Raw genomic sequence first — 19709 nt, 5'->3', positions numbered from 1 at the left:
CACATGTGCCTAAGTGGAGCACTTCAGTCCCACATGTGCCTAAGTGGAGCACTTCAGTCCCACATGTGCCTAAGTGGAGCACTTCACTCCCATATGTGCCCAAGTGGAGCACTTCACTCCCACATGTGCCTAAGTGGAGCACTTCAGTCCCACATGTGCCTAAGTGGAGCACCTCACTCCCACATGTGCCTAAGTGGAGCACTTCAGTCCCCAATCACAGTAGTAGACAACTACACAGAGCGGTAAAATCAGGCAGGGGTGGGATCTAATTGTTGGAGACTAGCTACCACAGGTTATCCTTTAGACAGAAATGATTCTTGTTCCTCCTACATTAAAAGGTTGTTCACCAATCTCCCTAAACTCCCAATACTCCATCTTTATCTAGAACATGCCTGAGATCATAATCTCTTCATCAAGTCCAGGTAAACTGATATTTTTCAAACTATGGATGGGTTGCTTCCCATAGAATCTGATTTATAAACAAATGACTATCTTCTTGTTTTCATTTGTTTTTGCTTATGTGTTAGGGAAGGGAGAGAGGGAGGGTGTGTGCTACACGTACAGTGCCTGGAGGACAGCAGAGGGAATTCCCTAGAACTGAAGTTTCAGGTGCTCATGAGTTGCCCAGTATAGGTGCTGGAAACGAAATTTGGGTCCTCCATAATGGCAGTAAGCATCCTGAACTGTTTCTACAGCCCCAAACAACTGTCATTTAAGAAAAAGAATGCACTTGCCCACTGAATCCCATGGAGAATTTGTTGAAAGCCTATTGGCATATGCAAGAGGGCTTGTTTCAGTGTCTCCTGACACTTTCTTACTCCACTCCTTATGTCACTGCCACACTGCTTGATTACTATATGTTTATTGGTAATAATATTTTGTCTATACACTGCTTCCATTTATGAAATTGCTTTTACTATTTAAGGTTTTCTTAATATTACCATTTGCATTTTGTATAAATTTGTCAATTACTAGTATTAGAAAATCAGCTGTAATTGTTATTGAATCATAACAAATATATAAAGGTGAGAGAAAAGTAACAGTTAACAACCCCGGGGCTTCTGGTTTACAACCCTTCATCTTTTTCTATTAATTTAGCTTTTAAGAGTTGTTTTTTATTCTTTTGTTTTTTTTCAAAATTTCAAAACTTGACTAAAATTTTGCTTTATATTCTGTTTTAATTTCAGGTGTTATCTTTATTGATTAATTCTTTTTATTTACTCTTTTCTAGTCTTAGCATTTTTAAGGCAGAAGACAGAATTGTCATGAGAAATTAAAACAATGCCAGGCACGCCTTTAATCCCAGCACTTGGAAGGCAGAGGCAGGTGGAATTCTGAGTTCAGGGCCAGCCTGGTCGACAGAGTGTGTTCCAGGACAGCCAGGGCTACACAGAGAAACCGTCTCAAAAAATCAAAAAAAAAAAAAAAAAAAAAAAAAACAAAAAACAAAAAACCAGAAAACAAATAAAACCGTGAATGTATGTAAAACATCACACTAACCACACTATAAAGTTATAATGTTGCTCTTTGTTTTTTAAAAATTCAAATTATTTTCTGATTTCCTTTATAATTTCTATCTTTGATACATGAATTCTTTAGAATTTGACCTTGTGAGCCAAATAATCAGGCAATTTTCAAAATTTTTTGAATCAATAAACTATTGATTTCTAGTTAGTCCTATTGCATTAAAAGAAGTTAGTTATCTGTGGTTTATCCATTCATTAACTAAATCTGCAAGAAGTCTTCAGTATTTTAGCCTACTACATGATAACAGGTGAAAAACTACTCCAGCCATCACTGTTACATGTACTCATCCTCCTGGGTAATTCCCTGACTTCGAAAGTAGGTTGATGTTAAGAATTAGCATCTACTAGTGGAATTAAGTAGGCATGAGAGCTTATGTTTGCTGAAATTGCGTTATAGACCTCACCGTGCTGTCAGTTGCTAAGGTTGACAATTCTGTGGAGAGGCCTGTGTATGTGGCCATGAGTTAGAGCCCCAATGTCATGGCTTGGCACACGATGACCTTAGAAACAGCTTCAGGTGAGGAGGACCTTAGCTGTAATCCTTACGGTAGTATCGTAAGAGATCCTGAGTCAGACCATTCATCTAAGCTTGTAGATTCCCAACGCACAGGAACTGTGCGATAATGAACATGTTTCTTTCCATCTATTGGAATAATTTTCATAAAAATAGATAATTAATGTAGATACAAGTTATAATTCTCAATGAATATTCAAATAATTACAAAGAAATCATGGTTTTGAATGGGGATTTCAGTAAAATAAATACAACTAATTTAGAACTACCTTTTAATTTTTTCTATAAGTAAGCTCTCTCTCTCTCTCTCTCTCTCTCTCTCTCTCTCTCTTTGTAACTGTTCTTTTGCTATGAAGAGACACCATTCCTAAGGCAGCTCTTACAAAAGAAAACATTTAGTTTGGGACACTCATAGTGCTGGAGCAGTAGCTGAGAATTTCATAGTAATCTGCAGGCAGAGAGAGAGGGAGGCATTTTTACTCAAACCACCACACTCTCTTTTTTTCCTATCAATTGCTATTACAGGCATGTTCCAATTTCCAGCAATAACTGTGAATTTACTTATTTATCTCTAACAGGTTTTTATTTTATGTGTTTCAGACTATTAGGTGCATATGCATTAAAACCACGGTATCAGCCTAAAGAACAAACATTTCCTCAGTATAAGATTTCTTTTTCTAAGCTCAGCTATATTCCCTTCTGTGAAATCTTCCTTATCATGAACAGCTTCTAAGTTTTCTTTTGAAGAGTATTTGATGGTATTTTAACAGCATTTACTCTGTCCTCCACTCCCCATTATTTGAATTTGAAACTATACCTTTATGTTTCCCATGTATTTTCAGTAGGACCCATCCATGAAATGTTATTTTGTATTTAGTCAGTCTTGAGCTTTAGATGAAGTACCTACCCATCTGCATTAGTATTTACCAAAGTGATGGAGTTTAAATGTACAATGTTTTAAAAATTGTTCTGTTTGTTTTGCCCCTTATTTCTTGCCTTTTGTTAATAGCAATAATTTCAGTAAACGTTTTATCTCTCCAGTATGCTTACTTGCCCTCTTCCTCCTTTTATTTTCAGAAGTTACGTTAGATTTTATAATGCCTACCTGTGACAGGGTTGATTCAAATGAAATTATAGCATCTTTGATCTGTGAAACACTCCTCATAATAACACCTGAGACATTATGAACAAGAAAGCATATTTTCAACTCAAACTTTTAGCTCTCAAAATATCAAAAGAAACAAAAGATTGTCACATGAAAGAGTAAGCTAAGAAAGACTAAATTTTTATTCAAATAGTTACACTTAAAATGATAACGATGTTGCTATTAGAAAAATAGTACTCTAATTCAATCATTCTTTTGGACCATGATCAAATATTTTAGGGGCTGGGGAGATGTCTCTGTTGGAAAAGTGCCTAAATTGCATTTGAGCTCATTGCATCCATTTAAAAATACAGGGCACTGAGGACAGCGAAGAGAGCTAGGTCCCCAGAGCTTTTGACCAACCAGTCTAGCCAAGGATTAGTGAGGTCAGGATCAGCAAGAGAATGTACCTCAAAGAATAAGGTGAAAGGCAATAGAGAAGGGCATTCAATGTCAAGCACTGGTCTCCACAGGAATGTGCACTCACAAACACACTCACACACATGAACAGAGGTGAACACACACACACACACACACACACATAAACACACACAGGAACACATATGAACACAAACTGGAAAGCAATCACTTTGTGTTTCAAGTGATATGGGGACTCAGGACCATTGCCCTGTGAATTCTGACTCCTTCAGTATGCATGATGCTCCCATAATAACTGAGACTAGCTGGGCAATGGTGGCGCATGCCTTTAATCTCAGCACTTGGGAAGCAGAACCAGGCATATTTTTGAGTTTGAGGCCAGCCTGTTCTACAGAGTGTGTTCCAGGACAACCAGGGCTATACCGTGTCTCAAAATGAATGAATAAATAAATAAATAAATAAACTGAGACTAGTTTGTTCAATATGAGGGTACTTGTCCTATCACAAACATCATTTGGGTTTTCTGAAGGGTATGATTTATCAAAGAGTACATTTTCACTTTGAGGTATATGTGAAATGAGCATGACAGTTGGGATTTTATAGGTTTTTCTAAAAGAATGACTAGTTTTCCTACCACAGGGTTCACCAGAAATGGGTTGTGGTGGAACTAAGATCATAGCAGTGCAGATCTACTCACTATTACTAAGAAAGTGTAGAGCAGAGACTGAAGGAAAGGCCATCCAGAGATTGTCCCTCATGGGGATTCATCCCATATACAGTTACCAAGCCCAGACACTATTGTGGATGCCAAGAAGTGCATACCGAAAGGATCCTGATATGGTTGTCTCCTAAGAGACCCTGCCAGAGCCTTACAAATACAGAGGCAGATCCTCACAGCCAGCCATTGAACTGAGCACAGGGTGCCCAATAGAAGAGTTAGAGAAAGGACTGAAGGATTTGAAGGCATTTGCAACCCCTTAGGAAGAACAACAAGATCAACCAACCAGAACACCCAGAGTTCCCAGGGACTAAGTCATCAACCAAGGAGTACACATGGCTCCAGCTGCCTATGTAGCAGAGGATGGCCTTGTCAGGCATCAATGGGAGGAGGAGTCCATGGTCCTATGAAGGCTTGATAGATGTCCCTGAGTAGGGGAATCAAGAGCAGGGAGGTGGGAGTGGGTAGGTGGATGGAGGAACACCCTCATAGAAGCAGGGGGAGGGAGGATGGGATAGGGGGTTTCTGAGAAGGGTAAAACCGGGAAAGGGGATAACATTTGAAATGTAAGTAAAGAAAATATCCAATAAAAAAAGATGAATTTGAAAAAAAAAAAAGAATATGACAAAGGCAAAATACTTCTGGGAAATTTTCTGTTGTTGTTTTCAATGGAAACCAAAAAATTTTCAATGCATTCTCATCTGGGAGTGCTAATAAACTAATGAAATACAAAGTATGTATATAGGTCTCTGTCCCATGCTTGTGTACATGTGGAATGTGTGTGTGCGTGAGTCTGTGTGCATATGGGTCTGTGTGTACATGCATGTGCACGTGCATACAAGTGTGTGTGTGTGTGTGTGTGTGTGTGTGTGTGTGTGTAAGAGAGACAGAGACAGACAGAGAGCAAGCAAGTACTTTGAATAGAAACACATTCAAATAGGAAAGAAAAGGCCTCTGTCCACCTTCTCTATAGCCCAAGGTAAATGATATTAGGACAAAAGGAAAATTACCTTTCATTTTTTAAAAACTGCCCCTCCTCCTCAATGACAGATACACATATAACCAACGAGTATCTTTTTCTATTCTTTTACATTCAACCTGTGTCATTATAGCTGGTATTGATTGTCTATAAAGAGCATATACATGGGGTTTAGTTTTTCAATGACTTTTGCCAGTTAGTAACTATTTACCCACTTCTATTAAATGGATTATAGATGCTTTCCAAGGAATATAGTTATCAGCTGAACTTTGACTGTTTCTCACATGCTTAACCTTTTTAAATTTACTAGTCCCTTAGAGTGGCCAGAATATTGAAGATATGTATGACAGTAATCCCTTTTGTCATATATAAACCATTCCTTTCATTAAAAGGAAGCCACCAGAGCATAATGCTTCATTTTCTTTGTGTGGACTTTTGCATCTTATTTTTAGAAAGTGACGCATGACAGTATTTCATCCAGCCAGACTACTTTGAAGTGTTTATTAAAGTCTAGTACTAAAAGCCATTCAGATGGAAAAATCTTTACTTTTAAATGGAAGAAGTGAAAGGGATTCGAGAATAAAGAAATAATACCCTATAGAGAACGGCCATGGTAGTTGCATCACGACCAAGTTAGTCAACTCCTGAAACTGTCTTATTAGACACCTAATAATCAATATTTCCCAATAGGGGCCAGACATTAAAGACTTGCCTCCAGATATCAATGATAGACTGATTAAAATAATGAGCATGTAGATTCAGATAACAGATTGCAATATAGGTTAGGTGTTACATCCTGAAGTCCAACAGCTAGACATGAGGAGCTGTGGTTTCTCAGACAAGGCTCTTCAGTACCTCTGTAAATGTAGAAAACTAATGGCACTAAGTCTAAACTCCCCCAGGGAGCATGGATATGGCATAATGTCAGAAGGAATAAAACCTGTGGCTTCATCCTGTCCAAACCTTCATGATATTTTTTGAAAGTATGTTGCACAGTCCTCGCCCTCGAACTCAGTAGCTGGCTGCTAAAGACCATTGATTTTGGTGGTTACTTAAGCATTGCTGATGTTCCCTGCATGCATGAGTAAAAATCTGCTCACTTTAGCAATGTATTAATCTTTCAACTTTGAAGATAAATGAGATATAAGATTGACGCACACTGTTCCAATTATTATTCATGACTAATCAGGATATCATAATGAGTTATTTTGATATTGTCAAGATTATTGGCCATTTCATGACTTAGGTGTTATATGAATGATTTTTCCATAATGACTCTTGCTTGCCTTTACAAATAGAATGTTCACCCAACCTTGCAACCAAGATAATCATCTGCTTTGAGATCATTTAAAACTATATACTCTGTACTCAGTTTGTTTAAATATAACATACTTTTAAGTATGGTGATGTAATAAACTTTACTATACTTTGGACTCACCATATAATCAACTTTTACAAGCTAAGCTGAACATACAGTTTTGATCTCAAACTCTGTTCCTTGTTTCTCCTCATAACGACTCCATGCCCCTGACACAGAGTAATGTACATGTCTCCCTTGAGACAGTTTCATGCCCCTGACTCAGAACAATGCATGTGTGTATAAAGTGTGATAATTATGTCTAAGTCTATTGTTTAAAAAGGATCCACAGAAAATGCTGAAATAAACATGTAGATATAGGAAGGAAGGAAGGGAGAAAGGGAGGCAGGGAAGGAGGGAGGAAGGGAAGAAAGGAGGGAGGAAGGAATGAAGGTAGGAAGGAAGGAAGGAAGGAAGGAAGGAAGGAAGGAAGGAAGGGAGGGAGGGAAGAAGGGAAGGAAAGGGAGAAGAGAGGAAAGGAGATCAGAGGAAAAGAGAAGAGAGGAGAAAAAAAAGAAGAGAAGAGAAGAGAAGAGAAGAGAAGAGAAGAGAAGAGAAGAGAAGAGAAGAGAAGAGAAGAGAAGGGAAGAGGAGGTAATTCCTATTCAATTACTTGAACCCGACTTTCTATTTATGGAGTTAATTTTGTTATCTTGCACAGAAGTAGGTTTATCTAGCTTAGGTGCCACTACTTGTTACACATCTTCAGGAGTTACATATAGAATAATGACAAAATCCCCTCTCCCCTGAGAAACATACATAGCTGTATGAGACAAAATTTCTACCAAAAAAAAAAAAACAAAGTACAGCCGTCCTCTGTGTGATCAGTCAGTCGTCAGAATGATAGTTACTGAGCACTCTCGGAGTTCGACAAATTCCTCTAAGTGCTCAATCGCTCTTGCTTGCAACTTTATCATCTTTTAGAAGGAATTGAAAGCCCTTCTCTTAGACTGATTTTTTTCTATGCATTAAAGAATGATAAACTGCACCTTTAAGTAGAAGTTCACTTCAGAGACATTCCCTGTAGCATCATTCCTACCTCAGATCTCTTGGTGATTTAACAGTTTTGAGCTGGTTTTGAAGCATGCATTGCCTTCCAGAATGTAGACACACAGGCAGCTTGTTCAAATCAATATTGGGATAATGAAATTCTGGTTGCATGGAGTCAATCATCAATCACCTCTTCATTCATTTTGCTTTGCTCATTTACTTAGCAAATAAAGTTTAAGTTAGAGAAAAATATATGCCATATTTTTCAGAATAAAACACCTGCATTGAAGAACTCATATGAAAAAAATGGTGTTTTTAAATGAGGTATAGTAAGGTGTATCAACGGTCTGAATAAATGTCTATAATTCACCTTTCTATAAAAAGGGTGAGCCTTTCAAATGGAAGCTAAATCATGTGGAGCTGTTTGAGGTAGGACCAGTCTTGCAATATCTTTGGCCTCTAGTTGCTCTATTGACAGGCATTTAGAACTGGCCACTTTTGAAACTTGGTGCCCTTAAAGATACTACTCTGTATAGCTTTCCTACTCAAAAAGAAATTATTTCATAAGGAATTGTTTGAAAGAATATTCCCTGGAGACTAGAGGTGGTTCAGCAGTTAAGAGTACTGGCTGCTCTTGCAGATTACTGGAGAGAGGGGGCATTTGACATCCTCTGCTGGCCTCTGAGTGTATCAGGATCATGCAAATATGCTCATACAAAGCACCCAGTCACATGAAATAAGACTAAGGTAAAAAATAATATGTCCTTGATGAAAACATTGTTTACTAGAAATGTGTCTCCCAGAGCTCATTTTCCTTCTTGAATCAATAATCTTGCTCTCATATAGGATTCATCCTGCTACTCAGTCCATGTTCTGTCTTCAGGACAGAATGTGTAGTGCTGACTGTCAATCAACATACTACATTCTCTTCCCCCTCCCCAATACACACAACACACATGTACCCACACAATCAAACACACACACACACACACACACACACACACACACACTTTTTTAAACACAGGTACTCCTTAGGGATTTCTATGTGACCTAGAACAGACAAAACAGGAAATATGAAACTCATTTCTGTTAGTTTGAAGTACAAATCTTTGGCTAACTGTGCAAATGTCTCTATGAAGTGGTCCTTAGAAAGCGGCACAGGAAAGCACCTCCCAGAAGTAGAGCCTGCATTTACACTGTGACTAGCCTCTCACCAGGGCTCTGGTATTTTTTCAGATAGTATATGATATTGTTATTACTTCACCCAGGTAGGGGTGAGATTTTTAAACCATCAGACTAGAAAGTCAGTCACCCTATTATGTTTTGCTATTTAAATCTCTGTAATATCTATAGTACATATGAAATTTTACATACAATTAGGTCAAATTGGTTATTAGGGAAGAAATTATTCCTCCAGATTTATACATCTGTATACCTTAAGGAAAACTTTTTGTGGTTTCTCATATCCTTTCCCCATCTGCCTCTCCCTCCTTTGCTCTCCCTACCCCTGCTTTCTTATTTGTTTTTTGAGTCAAGACTTCACTGGGGCCCTGTAATAGCTCTGAACTTGCAAACTTACTAGTTAGCACTGGCTAATACCAAACTCAAAATTCTCTGGCATCAGATTGGTGAGTTCTAGGATTACAAGTAAGCAATCCCATACTGGCCTAGATTTGTATTTCAGACCCGACTTAATCTGATATGTATCACATGAAAGGAATTCAGGCACCAAATCATTACAATGTCTCTGCTAAGTTACAAACAATCAGCTGGAGGGCTGAACAGTCTTCTCTTACTTATTCAAGTATCAGTGCCTTAAAAACACTAACAAAACCAGAATAGAATAAACATAAAGATACCTTTAATGAGGTAAGTGTTTTATACAGTTTTTTATAGGAGAGGATTAATGACTATCATAAATGATGTATCACTACATATTCTTAATAATCTTTTGAAATTATATACTAAACCTATTCGTGGAAATCATTACTTCCATCAACAGCTTTGATGTAGATATTGAAGGCATTGAAGGAGTCCTATCCTCTAATACCCAAATGCCCTTGGTGAGGGTGGGGTCTCTTAAACAGCTTTATCAATAAAATGTAACTATTCCACAAGAACATCAACAACTTTGACAGCTGTAAGTAGCCCATTAGACACTTACTATTTCTGTTTGTACCCTATGATGACCATCTTTAAAGTGCACTTCTGTACACAACACTGATATGTTTTTTTAGTTAACAATAGGCTGAAATATCCTTTAATATGTGCTGTGCAGCCTACATATTTGAGAAGTAAATAGGATCACCATTCCTCCAAAAGCTTGGCCATCTGTCATTGCTTCAAGAAGCTTCAGGAAATATTCAGTTTAATGGAATATGAACAACATTATCACCTGCTGTGAAGACTCTGTGAAGCCATCAGAAAACAGCACACAGCTTTATGAATATGAAAACAGAATTTATAAAAAATAAAGGGTATGCTTATTAATATGTAAGGAGTTTAATACATTTTAGTCTTCATCTTTAACTAGTACATAAAACCATCAAAAATATATGTATTATGTCACATTGATACACGTACACATTATATATATATTTAAATTACACATCTTTATCTTCAAATATCTATCATTTTCCTATGGGAAACACTTCTAAAACTCTTCTTTTTTAGCCCCAACAATGTACAGTTCATTGTTTCATTATAAATATTTTCTGTGCAAAAATGCACCAGAATTACTTGTTTTTGCATAGCTGCACCTTTGTAACTATTGCTAACCTTCTTCATCCTTCTCATCCTCCTCAGACTCTAAGAACAACTGCTTTACCATCAAACCCCAAGAGATGATTTTTAGGTTCTGGTTACACGTGAGATCATAGAGTACCTGCAGTTCTGTTCCTTATTCACTTAACAATGTTTGTGTCTCCTGTCCCAATTACAGTAGCACAATGACAGGATTTGGTTATTTTATGGATAAATAATACTCCACTGATTTTTTAATCCACTCATCAGCTGACAGATGCTTCTACTGGCTGCAGATATTAGCAACTGTGAAGCCTGCTGCAGTGAGCACTGGAATGGAGTCATCTATTCATCAGGATGATCGTGTTTCCTCAGAATCAGCACACCTTAGAAGAATTACTGAATCATATGGCCATTTCACACTTAACTTTCTGAGGAAACACAATACCAGAAATGTCATCAACAGTATGCAAAGAAAGTCTCCTTTTTTCTTCAAATCCTGTCTTCTTTCAATATTACCAAGTCTAAGCTTCATTTTAATTGCTGCTGCACTGAATTGTTAAGAGTTCCTTTCTGGTGGAACTGGAGAACAGTGCTTTTAAGATGTAGAGTTTGTAAATATTTTTTTCCATTCTACAGGTTGTCCTTTCATTTGGTGACTTCTTTTGCTGTGTAGAAGATTTTCAATTCACTGTCGTCCATTCCTATTTGAACATAAGTATTTAAAATGAGTTTGCCTGGTCTCACGACTGGGAGGTATTTATTATATTCCTCATGTTATTCTAAGCACTTTTCCTGAATGAACTTACTTAATTCTCACAGCAACTCTCTAAGACATACTTTTATCCTGTATATTTAATCAGAAAATTGAAGGGGAGAGAGAGGGAAAGAGACTATATATTACCTATGATTAACAACTACCATGACTAAATAAAAATTGTGATTCTTCATAAAGAGAGAAAGAGAAAGGGAGAGAGGAAGAGAGGGAGAGAGAAAGAGAAACTACCCAAATGGATCAAAATCATCTTTTCAAAATTCTAGAGACTAAATTATAACACTCCAGCAAGCATTTATAAAGGGGAAATAATAGAATATTAACTTATGGGTAGGTCAGTAGTAGATGATTCCAGCAGTTAAATAGATGATTAATTGATTGAAAGGATAGATAGATACATAGATACATAGATAGATTCATAGATACATAGATACAAAATACATAGATACACAGATAGATAATAGATGGATGGATAGATAGGTATGGTAGATATGGCTAATGACATATCTTGATAAAAACAAAATGTCCAGAATAGAAAAGGCAAATAATTAGGACTCTGCATCAAAGCCTATGTAAGACACTAAGAGCATAGTGTTAGCCTAACCTGCACAGAGGATATACCATAGATTCCCCAAACGTTAATCTTCAGAATGATGGGGATCCATTGGCCCATCCTCCTCTCTGGTTAAGAAATAGTCCTTTACTCTTGAAATGTGAGCAACATCTGCAAGGACCACAATTCTATACATCTCTTTGAAGCAGTAAGCCTTACACATCCACATCTGTCTATGGATCTAACTGACCAGAGTGAACTTTTTAATAAAACATTGTACTTAATATATAGGCTATTTTATTTCCATTATTCCCATAACAATACAGTATAGTAACTTTTACACAGTATTTGCATTGTGCTCAGTAATATAAGCAGTCTAGAGGTGTTTTAAAGTATACAGGTGGATGCATATGACTTCTAAATAAATGCTACATATTTTGAGTAGAGGGCTGAGTATGTACAGATTTTGGCATCCACAGACAACCCTGACCACTCTTCATGGAAGCTGAGGGACTTACTATTTCTGTCATACAGCACATGTTTGCTACTCAATCACCCCTTAACCTTGTTTACTAGTCACCTTTCTTCAAGAAGTCAGAGAGTGTGATTTAGATGAAAGACAGTGATACATTTCCTAACAGTCATATTCAAGGGTTGAGGTTAAATACCTAGTGCCATTTTCTGATTTATTCTGTAGTCTTCTTTTCTTTTTTTTTTTTTTTAAATTTTTATCTTGTGTGGTGCACATGCATCTGCACCTGCATCTTTAGCTGCAACTACAACTGCATTTGCACCTGCACCTGCACCTGTACCTCCACTTCCACCTGCACCTCCACCTGCACCTGTACCTCCACTTCCACCTGCACCTGCACCTCCACCTGCAACTAAAGAAGCCAGAAAGGGGCATTGAATCTCCTAGAGCTGGAGTTACAGGTAGTTGTAAATTGCCTGTTGGATCCTGAATTTAGATCCTCAGGAAGAGCAGCAAGCTCTCTAAACCACTGAATTATCTCTCTAACTCTTATTCAGAAGCTTTTTATTATTGAGTAACAGGAAGTTAGATGCCCAATATAAATTCCAATTCCTATAGTAGTTATAATTATTGCCTTATTCCCAACAACCCAGACCTTTAAGGGTAAAAATTAACTGGTAATTACAAGACACTAAAATACATTTTCAGATGATAGCATTCTCCTTGAAAGTAAATCCTTTAAAAAAATTTAGCCCTGAATATTTTCTTTAAAAGATATAAAAATTCAATGATCTCAGTGGAGATTCTCTTTTTAGTGTGATCAGACAATACATGTTTATAATTTATAAGTTCTGCTTAGACAAAACTATTTTATTTAATGCTTATTAATTTCTGTCTCTCCCCTGAAGTAATAAAATATTGGAGAAATAAAATGTATTTGCTTTAAAAGAGTGTAAATATTATCAAGTACATTTCAAAATCAAAAGATATTGGCATTAACAGCAGAAAAAGCTGTAGGGATAAAACCCCATGGTCCTGGCCATTGCTGGTGTTAATGGTTTAGACCTGTCTTAGAATCAAGGCAATTCTTTCAACAGAACCCATATCAGTTATCTGCTCCAAAGCCTCTGAAGGCTTCAAATTTTAATCTTACAAAGAAAAAGAAAATCAGAATCCTCTTAGTGGCCTGATACTTTGTATAGCTGGAGTGACTGTTACTCTTCTTTTTGGTTTGGTTTGCTATCTCTTTGTATTTCAACCAACCAAGTATGGTTAGTGTGCAGAAGAGAAAGATGTCTGGTGGATGTTGAGCTTTACAAAGAAATCATGTGAATTTTGTCTATAAAATGTTTTCAGTGAGATATTTTTTATATTATGAAAAGTCATTCTCCTACTGTATACTAGACAAAAACTAATTAAGCATCTCTTGAGAATAGTTAGAGAATATATGTGTTCAGAACATAGTGTTTGCTCGCAGAATATTTCAGATCTTCAGATAGGACATGTACACAGGGAATAATACTGCCAAATAAATACAAATATCAAAAAATAATAAATTGCTGAAAACATCCAATGAAACAGTAGTTCCCTTGACTACTTGTTTTAAATTCTCCTCCACAAATTCTTTTCAGTGAAGTGAGGACCATCCAGACTTATCACTATACTAAAAGAAAAACAGTGCAGGTAGAAAAGCATCTGCATTGACTCATGGCAGAGTTGTGGTTGTCCTTTTTAGCACACATAGCTACAAATCTGCTAGGAAGTATGAAACACCCTCTTTCTAACAATGTCTCACAGTTTATATTTGTATGAAAGAAATACTTGTATCTAAACATGTTATCATTTTATCATTTATCACAAGCGCAACATCCATGCAAAGAACATAAAAGAGAGCTCATTGAAAATGATGCTCACATAAAACCTTTCCAACATGTATCAGTTCTGTAGGCCAGATGTAGAAATGCTAAGCCAGCCCTACCATTGACAGTGAACCTTGGAGGTTTACATAAGATCCCACAGCTACAGAAAATGACCATAAAACCTGTAAACTGTCTCATAAGATTTGTTACAGTGGGTCAAAGCAGTGAAGTCTAAAAACATAGTATTTTATCTGTATTATTCAGGAAGGCACATTTTTAAAAATTCAATGTATTTATCAATATATCCTGATATCCTAAAACAAGATTCCAGGAAATGTCCATTTGGGGTGTGTTTGTTTCTCTTCCAACTGTTCCATTTTGAAACTGTTCCCTGAAAAGCCTGTATCACCAATCAACTCTGAATTACCATTCCCCTCTACAAGACAACTCTGACAAAGACTGATTACCTTTTAACTGTGATTTGAGATTTAGTTTTTCAGAATAGGAAATAACAGTTTCACAGAGTGGTCCAGCTGAGCTTTATAGAACAGCTTCAGACAGACTGACATGTGCTTTTATTAACAATATTTCCTGTAGCTGCACACACAATGAGAAATCTACTTCTGTGAGTGGAGACAATTATAAAGAGCAGGTATATTTCCCCCCTGACCTGGTCACGATGTCAAATGTGTGATTAGAAAGGCCTTGTGCTTTTAGCTAAATGAGGCTAGATTTCTTTCCATTTGCAGGAACAAGCCATCCCTACCTTTCATTGCTCAGCCTTTGGTATATTAATTCTCAACTTTCTATGGCAAATAGGGTCATAAATATAACACCCTTGACATGGAGAAAACAATATTGTTATGTTTATTTGCAAGCAAATTTAGTTTGTTTCAGAAAGGAGAGGTCATTACCACCACACAAAATCAATGTATCGATGCACTGTGTGGTGCAGGAGGCAAGAGGAACTGGCTGCACATCAGGAATGGCTCCCTGTTGAGTGAATATGAGTACCAAATTGTTAGTCTAAGAGGGGAAGCTTAGGAAGAATCAACAAGGGTGACTTTTTTATTTGTTCATTTGTTCATGTCAAATGGATGGATGTCAGTGGCATATAGAGTTAAGAAAATGATGTCAATATGGCAATTGGGCTTCTGAGATAAAGAAATGGGACAGGGAGACAGGAAGGGATGTTTCTAAACAGAGGAAGTTCCTGAGGAAGGTCTCTCAGAGTAGGAAGAGGAAGATGAAAACAGAAACCAACTCCCACTATATGGAAAATCATGCCCCATTAAACCAGACATCACAATGTCACACTTCGATTACCAAAGATAGAAAAATTTATAGTATAATATTACCAGAAAGACCATTGCCACCCAATATACAAGAAGGCAGATTAGGAACTATCTTATTTAGGGTATTACTGCTGTGAACAGAGTCCATGACCAAGGCAACTTTTATAAGGGTAATATTTAATTGGGGCTGGCTTACAGGTTCAGAGGTTCAGTCCATTATCATCAAGATAAGAGTATGGCAGCATCTAGGCAGGCATAGTGCAGGATGACCTGAGGGTTCCACATCTTCATATGAAGGTGGCTAAGAGAAGACTGACTTCCAGGCAGCTAGGATGAGAGTCTCATTGCCCATCTTCAAAGTGGCACACTTCTTTCAACAAGGCCACACTGACTCCAGCAAAGCCACACCTCCTAAGAGTCCCCCTCCCTGGGCCAAGTACATTCAAACCACCACAGGGATCCTTCTTGTTTCTTTGCTGTAGTTTTTGGCAACAATGTGTTCTATACTATTGATATTTTTAAGGTACTCAAATAAAAAAATTTAATTACATCTCTTTAATATACAATATATAAACACAGTGTGCATATTTGTATATTAAATGTTCTGGTCATTCACTGGGACATAAATCTATGGGCAAGGATACTATGATTATCGCAGATCACTATGCAAATGAGTAACAAATTCAGAGCAAAACCCACATTCTCTTAATTTTATTGTTTTTAAACCATAGTAACATAAAATCAAATGAAATTCTCAAATTTTTCTATAAAGACTTGAGTTTACTTAAAGGCTAAGATTAGACAGTTATGTTAATAAAAGAATTCAGGTGGGAATATGTTAAATTTTAAAGGTCAGCACTCAAGTTATGAAATGAACATTCTTTAAAAGTATTCTTTAAAAGTAGGAAAGGAAATACAGCCAGAGAGAGACATTTTTTGTTTTAATTCTCAAACAGACATGGTACTGGGCAGCATTTACAGCTCTTACTAACACCATCCTCCATGATCCTGCCACATCCCATGCCACAGTGTCCCCAAGCTTGACATTTCTTTTGCTACTCTTAATCTTTACTACCACAATCTAGACACACACAGAAGAGAGTAGGACCTATACAAAGCGAACTGGTTCAGAGTACTCCTCCATTCAAGCCTCAGTTCACTTCATGTCCTATAATGTTAAGCCACTGTGACAGACCCACACACCACAGTCTTCTCCTACTTCATTTCAGCTCACATAACCTCCATTCGAAATTGGAAGAATTGTCAGAAATATTCCTCAACTTACAAGAAGGATTTCCATGTTTTCAATGAGAAGATTCACCTGAATAATTGTCAAACCATTTAAAAAGATGCCAAAATCAAATTTCAAAGTTCAATTTGTCGAAATGGTTGTTTAATTTTGTTTTAATCAAATTACCACAGGATATTTGTTTTGTTTTAACCTAATGAGGTCCTTTAAAAAGTTCTATAAGCAGAATGAGGAAACTGAGAGTCTACATTGTTACTGAAAAAAAGTATGCCAAAGAGAGTATGAGCAATCTCATACACACGCTCACACACACCCACACATGTTTATATACATATGACACAATAGAACTGCTACATTGTAAGTTTCTGATATTGATATAGTATAAAGTAGGCAAATTAAATCAAGAAAATGTGGAGTAACCCTAGGTATAATAGTTTTGATTTTTGTTAGATTCACTGAAACAGGACTTAGAGAGGGTTCAGAGTCAGACATTGGCCATTGGGGTACAAAGTAGTCATTTACTGCCCATGGCTGTCACCAGACTTGGAAACATTCATGTTTATTCATGAGTGCACTCTCAGTAGTTCCTTTAGAAATATGAAAAGAAATTCATTCATAGCTTTTGAAGATTAAGATCAAGAAAACCTGCTGTAGCTGTCATTTCTATACTGAAAGATCCTAAGTGGACTGAAAATTCAACAAGAAAAATAAAGAGTAAGGCATCAAAGAATACTAACAAAGAAAAAAATTAAGTTTCGACATAGATTTTGGGGAATTAAGGAGCAAAACATTAGGCTGCCATAAAAATTGAAATTAAGGGCTTATCTTCTTGATCAGCTGCTTTTAAAGCCTTGAAATGCAGAAATATGAATGGGAATTGTTGGCATTGGACATTCAAACACACACAAATGAGTACACAGATAAATACAAGGTATGTGGTTCTTCAGCAACAAAAATACACATACACGTAAGGGACATACTGAGAAAACACATAAAGTTTATCCAGAAACAACTTGATTGTTTCTTTTGTGTATCACTTCAAATTACAGATACTATAACCTTGAAAGATCTCTTAAGGGATTTATTAGTAAACAATAGGTTTTTTTAAAATTGACACTTGTAAGGTTAGAGAGATTGCTCAATATGCCATTGCTTTGAAAGAATAAGGACCTGAATTTGAAATCAAAGTGTCCATGTAAATATATGAACATTTCCTCACAAGACTCTAACTCCAGTATTGGTGCTCAGAGCCAGGCAGATCTAGCCAGACAGACAACTAAAAAAGCAGGCTCTGGTTTGTGAAAGATTCTGCCTCAAATCATAGTATAGAGAATGATAGAACGGAACATCTGGCATCCTTCTTGGTATTCACATATGTGCACACAGACATGTGTACCCACACTACCATATACCACATACACATGCCACACAACCAGCAACATTTACCATGTAACAGATACTTAACTTCAGCTCTCGTTAGTACAATAAATTTCAGAATACTTCCCTGTGCTTCTAGTCTACAGCAAAAATGTAAGGATGCTCAGTTTCTTAGTAGTATTTCTTTATTAACTAAATCCTCCTTTTGACTTCTCAGCACAGAGCTTAATAAAAGGGAAAACAAGGACAACGACCACATACCCTCAGGCCATCTTTGTATATTCGCATCCATAGAAGGATTCAACAATGCCCTTATATTCATGGGAAATTTCTCCACATTACTTGGCAACTATACTTTAGAAGTGAATCCTCCTGGTTAAAGCCAAAACTTCAGGCTGCCATCCCCAGCTCATCTGTTCACCTCTTCACTCCAGAGAACCTACTCTATCACTGTGACACTGCTAAAAGAGTCATTTTCTCTAAGTTTAATTCTTACCAGGCAGAGGGAAGCTCCTGTCATAGCCTCTTCAGACTGTATCTTTATGGGCAAAACACAAGTTCCTATTATCCTCAGAATCCCATCGTCAAATGAAGGCACCAAATAAATCATATGAAGTTAGCATAATTCGGTATCAGAGGACTGAAGGTGAAGAGCCAACATCCTTTACACATAATGTCCAGCATAAAAAACAAAACAAAACAAAACAAAAAAACAAACATTCAAACTGTAGTCAACAAGTCCTGCAAAATGATCTCTCTCACTCTGCTAACTTCTCCATCATTCTCTTACTATGTCTTAGATGAGAAGAATATCCCTACTACTTAAAGAAATTTGATTCTGTGCCAAGAAGGGAAGCTTAGTTATAGTGCTAGAATTGACTGTATGTTTTAAGTCTTGCCTAGGTCAATAGTCCAGCAACTCAGTTTTAAAGTGGGGCTACATGAACCTGTATTTTCTTAGCTTTGGGATTTTCAGTATGATACTGGTGTCATATATTAGGTTACACACATGTATACACACTCATGTGTCCATAGATCACTTTATTTCAGGAACAGCTGATATGGAATCATGTGCATATATGCTCCTGAGTCCATATGTACATGAATGGTAGAAATATAAAATTGATATAACAAAATATTAATTTGATAAACTTTCTTCTGATTTTAACTTTTTTATTATCCAATAAATAATACATAGCATCATATAAAAGATATACACATGAATGCCCACATATGAACACATGATAAATCATAGTTTAAAATATGGGTGCTGGACTGAATAGTAGAGTGCTTACTCAGCATATATTTGTTCTTGAATTTGATTTTGATTTCTCAGCATAGATAGGAAAGGAGAGAGAGAGGTAACAGGGAAGGAGAAAAAGAGGCAGACAGATAGCAGTCGGAGAATGTCCTCAGAACAGGCAAGAAGGTTTGCCCTTGAACTATGTCCCCCACAAAGGAAGGTCGCTCTATGGATGTAGCTTAGTTTGAGGGTCCTTTCCTAGCATGTGTAAGATACTGAAATGAAACTCTAACATGGCCAAAGATGAATGAATAAAATAACCCTTATAAAATAAGTGAATTGATTTTCACTTAAAATAAACTACAACAAATCATAAGAAAATTCAAAGCATTGGTTAATAAAGATTATTGATAGCCGGGCAGTGGTGGCACATGCCTTTAATCCCAGCACTTGTGAGGCAGAGGCAGGCAGACTTCTGAGCTCGAGGCCAGCCTGGTCTACAGAGTGAGTTCCAGGACAGCCAGGGCTACACAGAGAA

At 36.9% G+C, this 19709-nt stretch overlaps 1 protein-coding gene and 1 pseudogene across 1 annotated transcript in view; one reads left to right on the top strand and one right to left on the bottom strand.

Annotated features, from left to right (window-relative positions):
• Themis (thymocyte selection associated) overlaps positions 1-19709 on the bottom strand; it is a 234696-nt gene that overhangs the window by 79530 nt on the left and 135457 nt on the right. The window lies entirely within an intron of this gene.
• On the top strand, positions 2022-6406 carry LOC116097902 (annotated as a pseudogene).

This window comes from Mastomys coucha, unplaced genomic scaffold, assembly GCF_008632895.1.
Source record: "Mastomys coucha isolate ucsf_1 unplaced genomic scaffold, UCSF_Mcou_1 pScaffold2, whole genome shotgun sequence".
NCBI lineage: Eukaryota > Metazoa > Chordata > Mammalia > Rodentia > Muridae > Mastomys > Mastomys coucha.
This window is presented reverse-complemented; position numbering and strand designations above follow the sequence as displayed.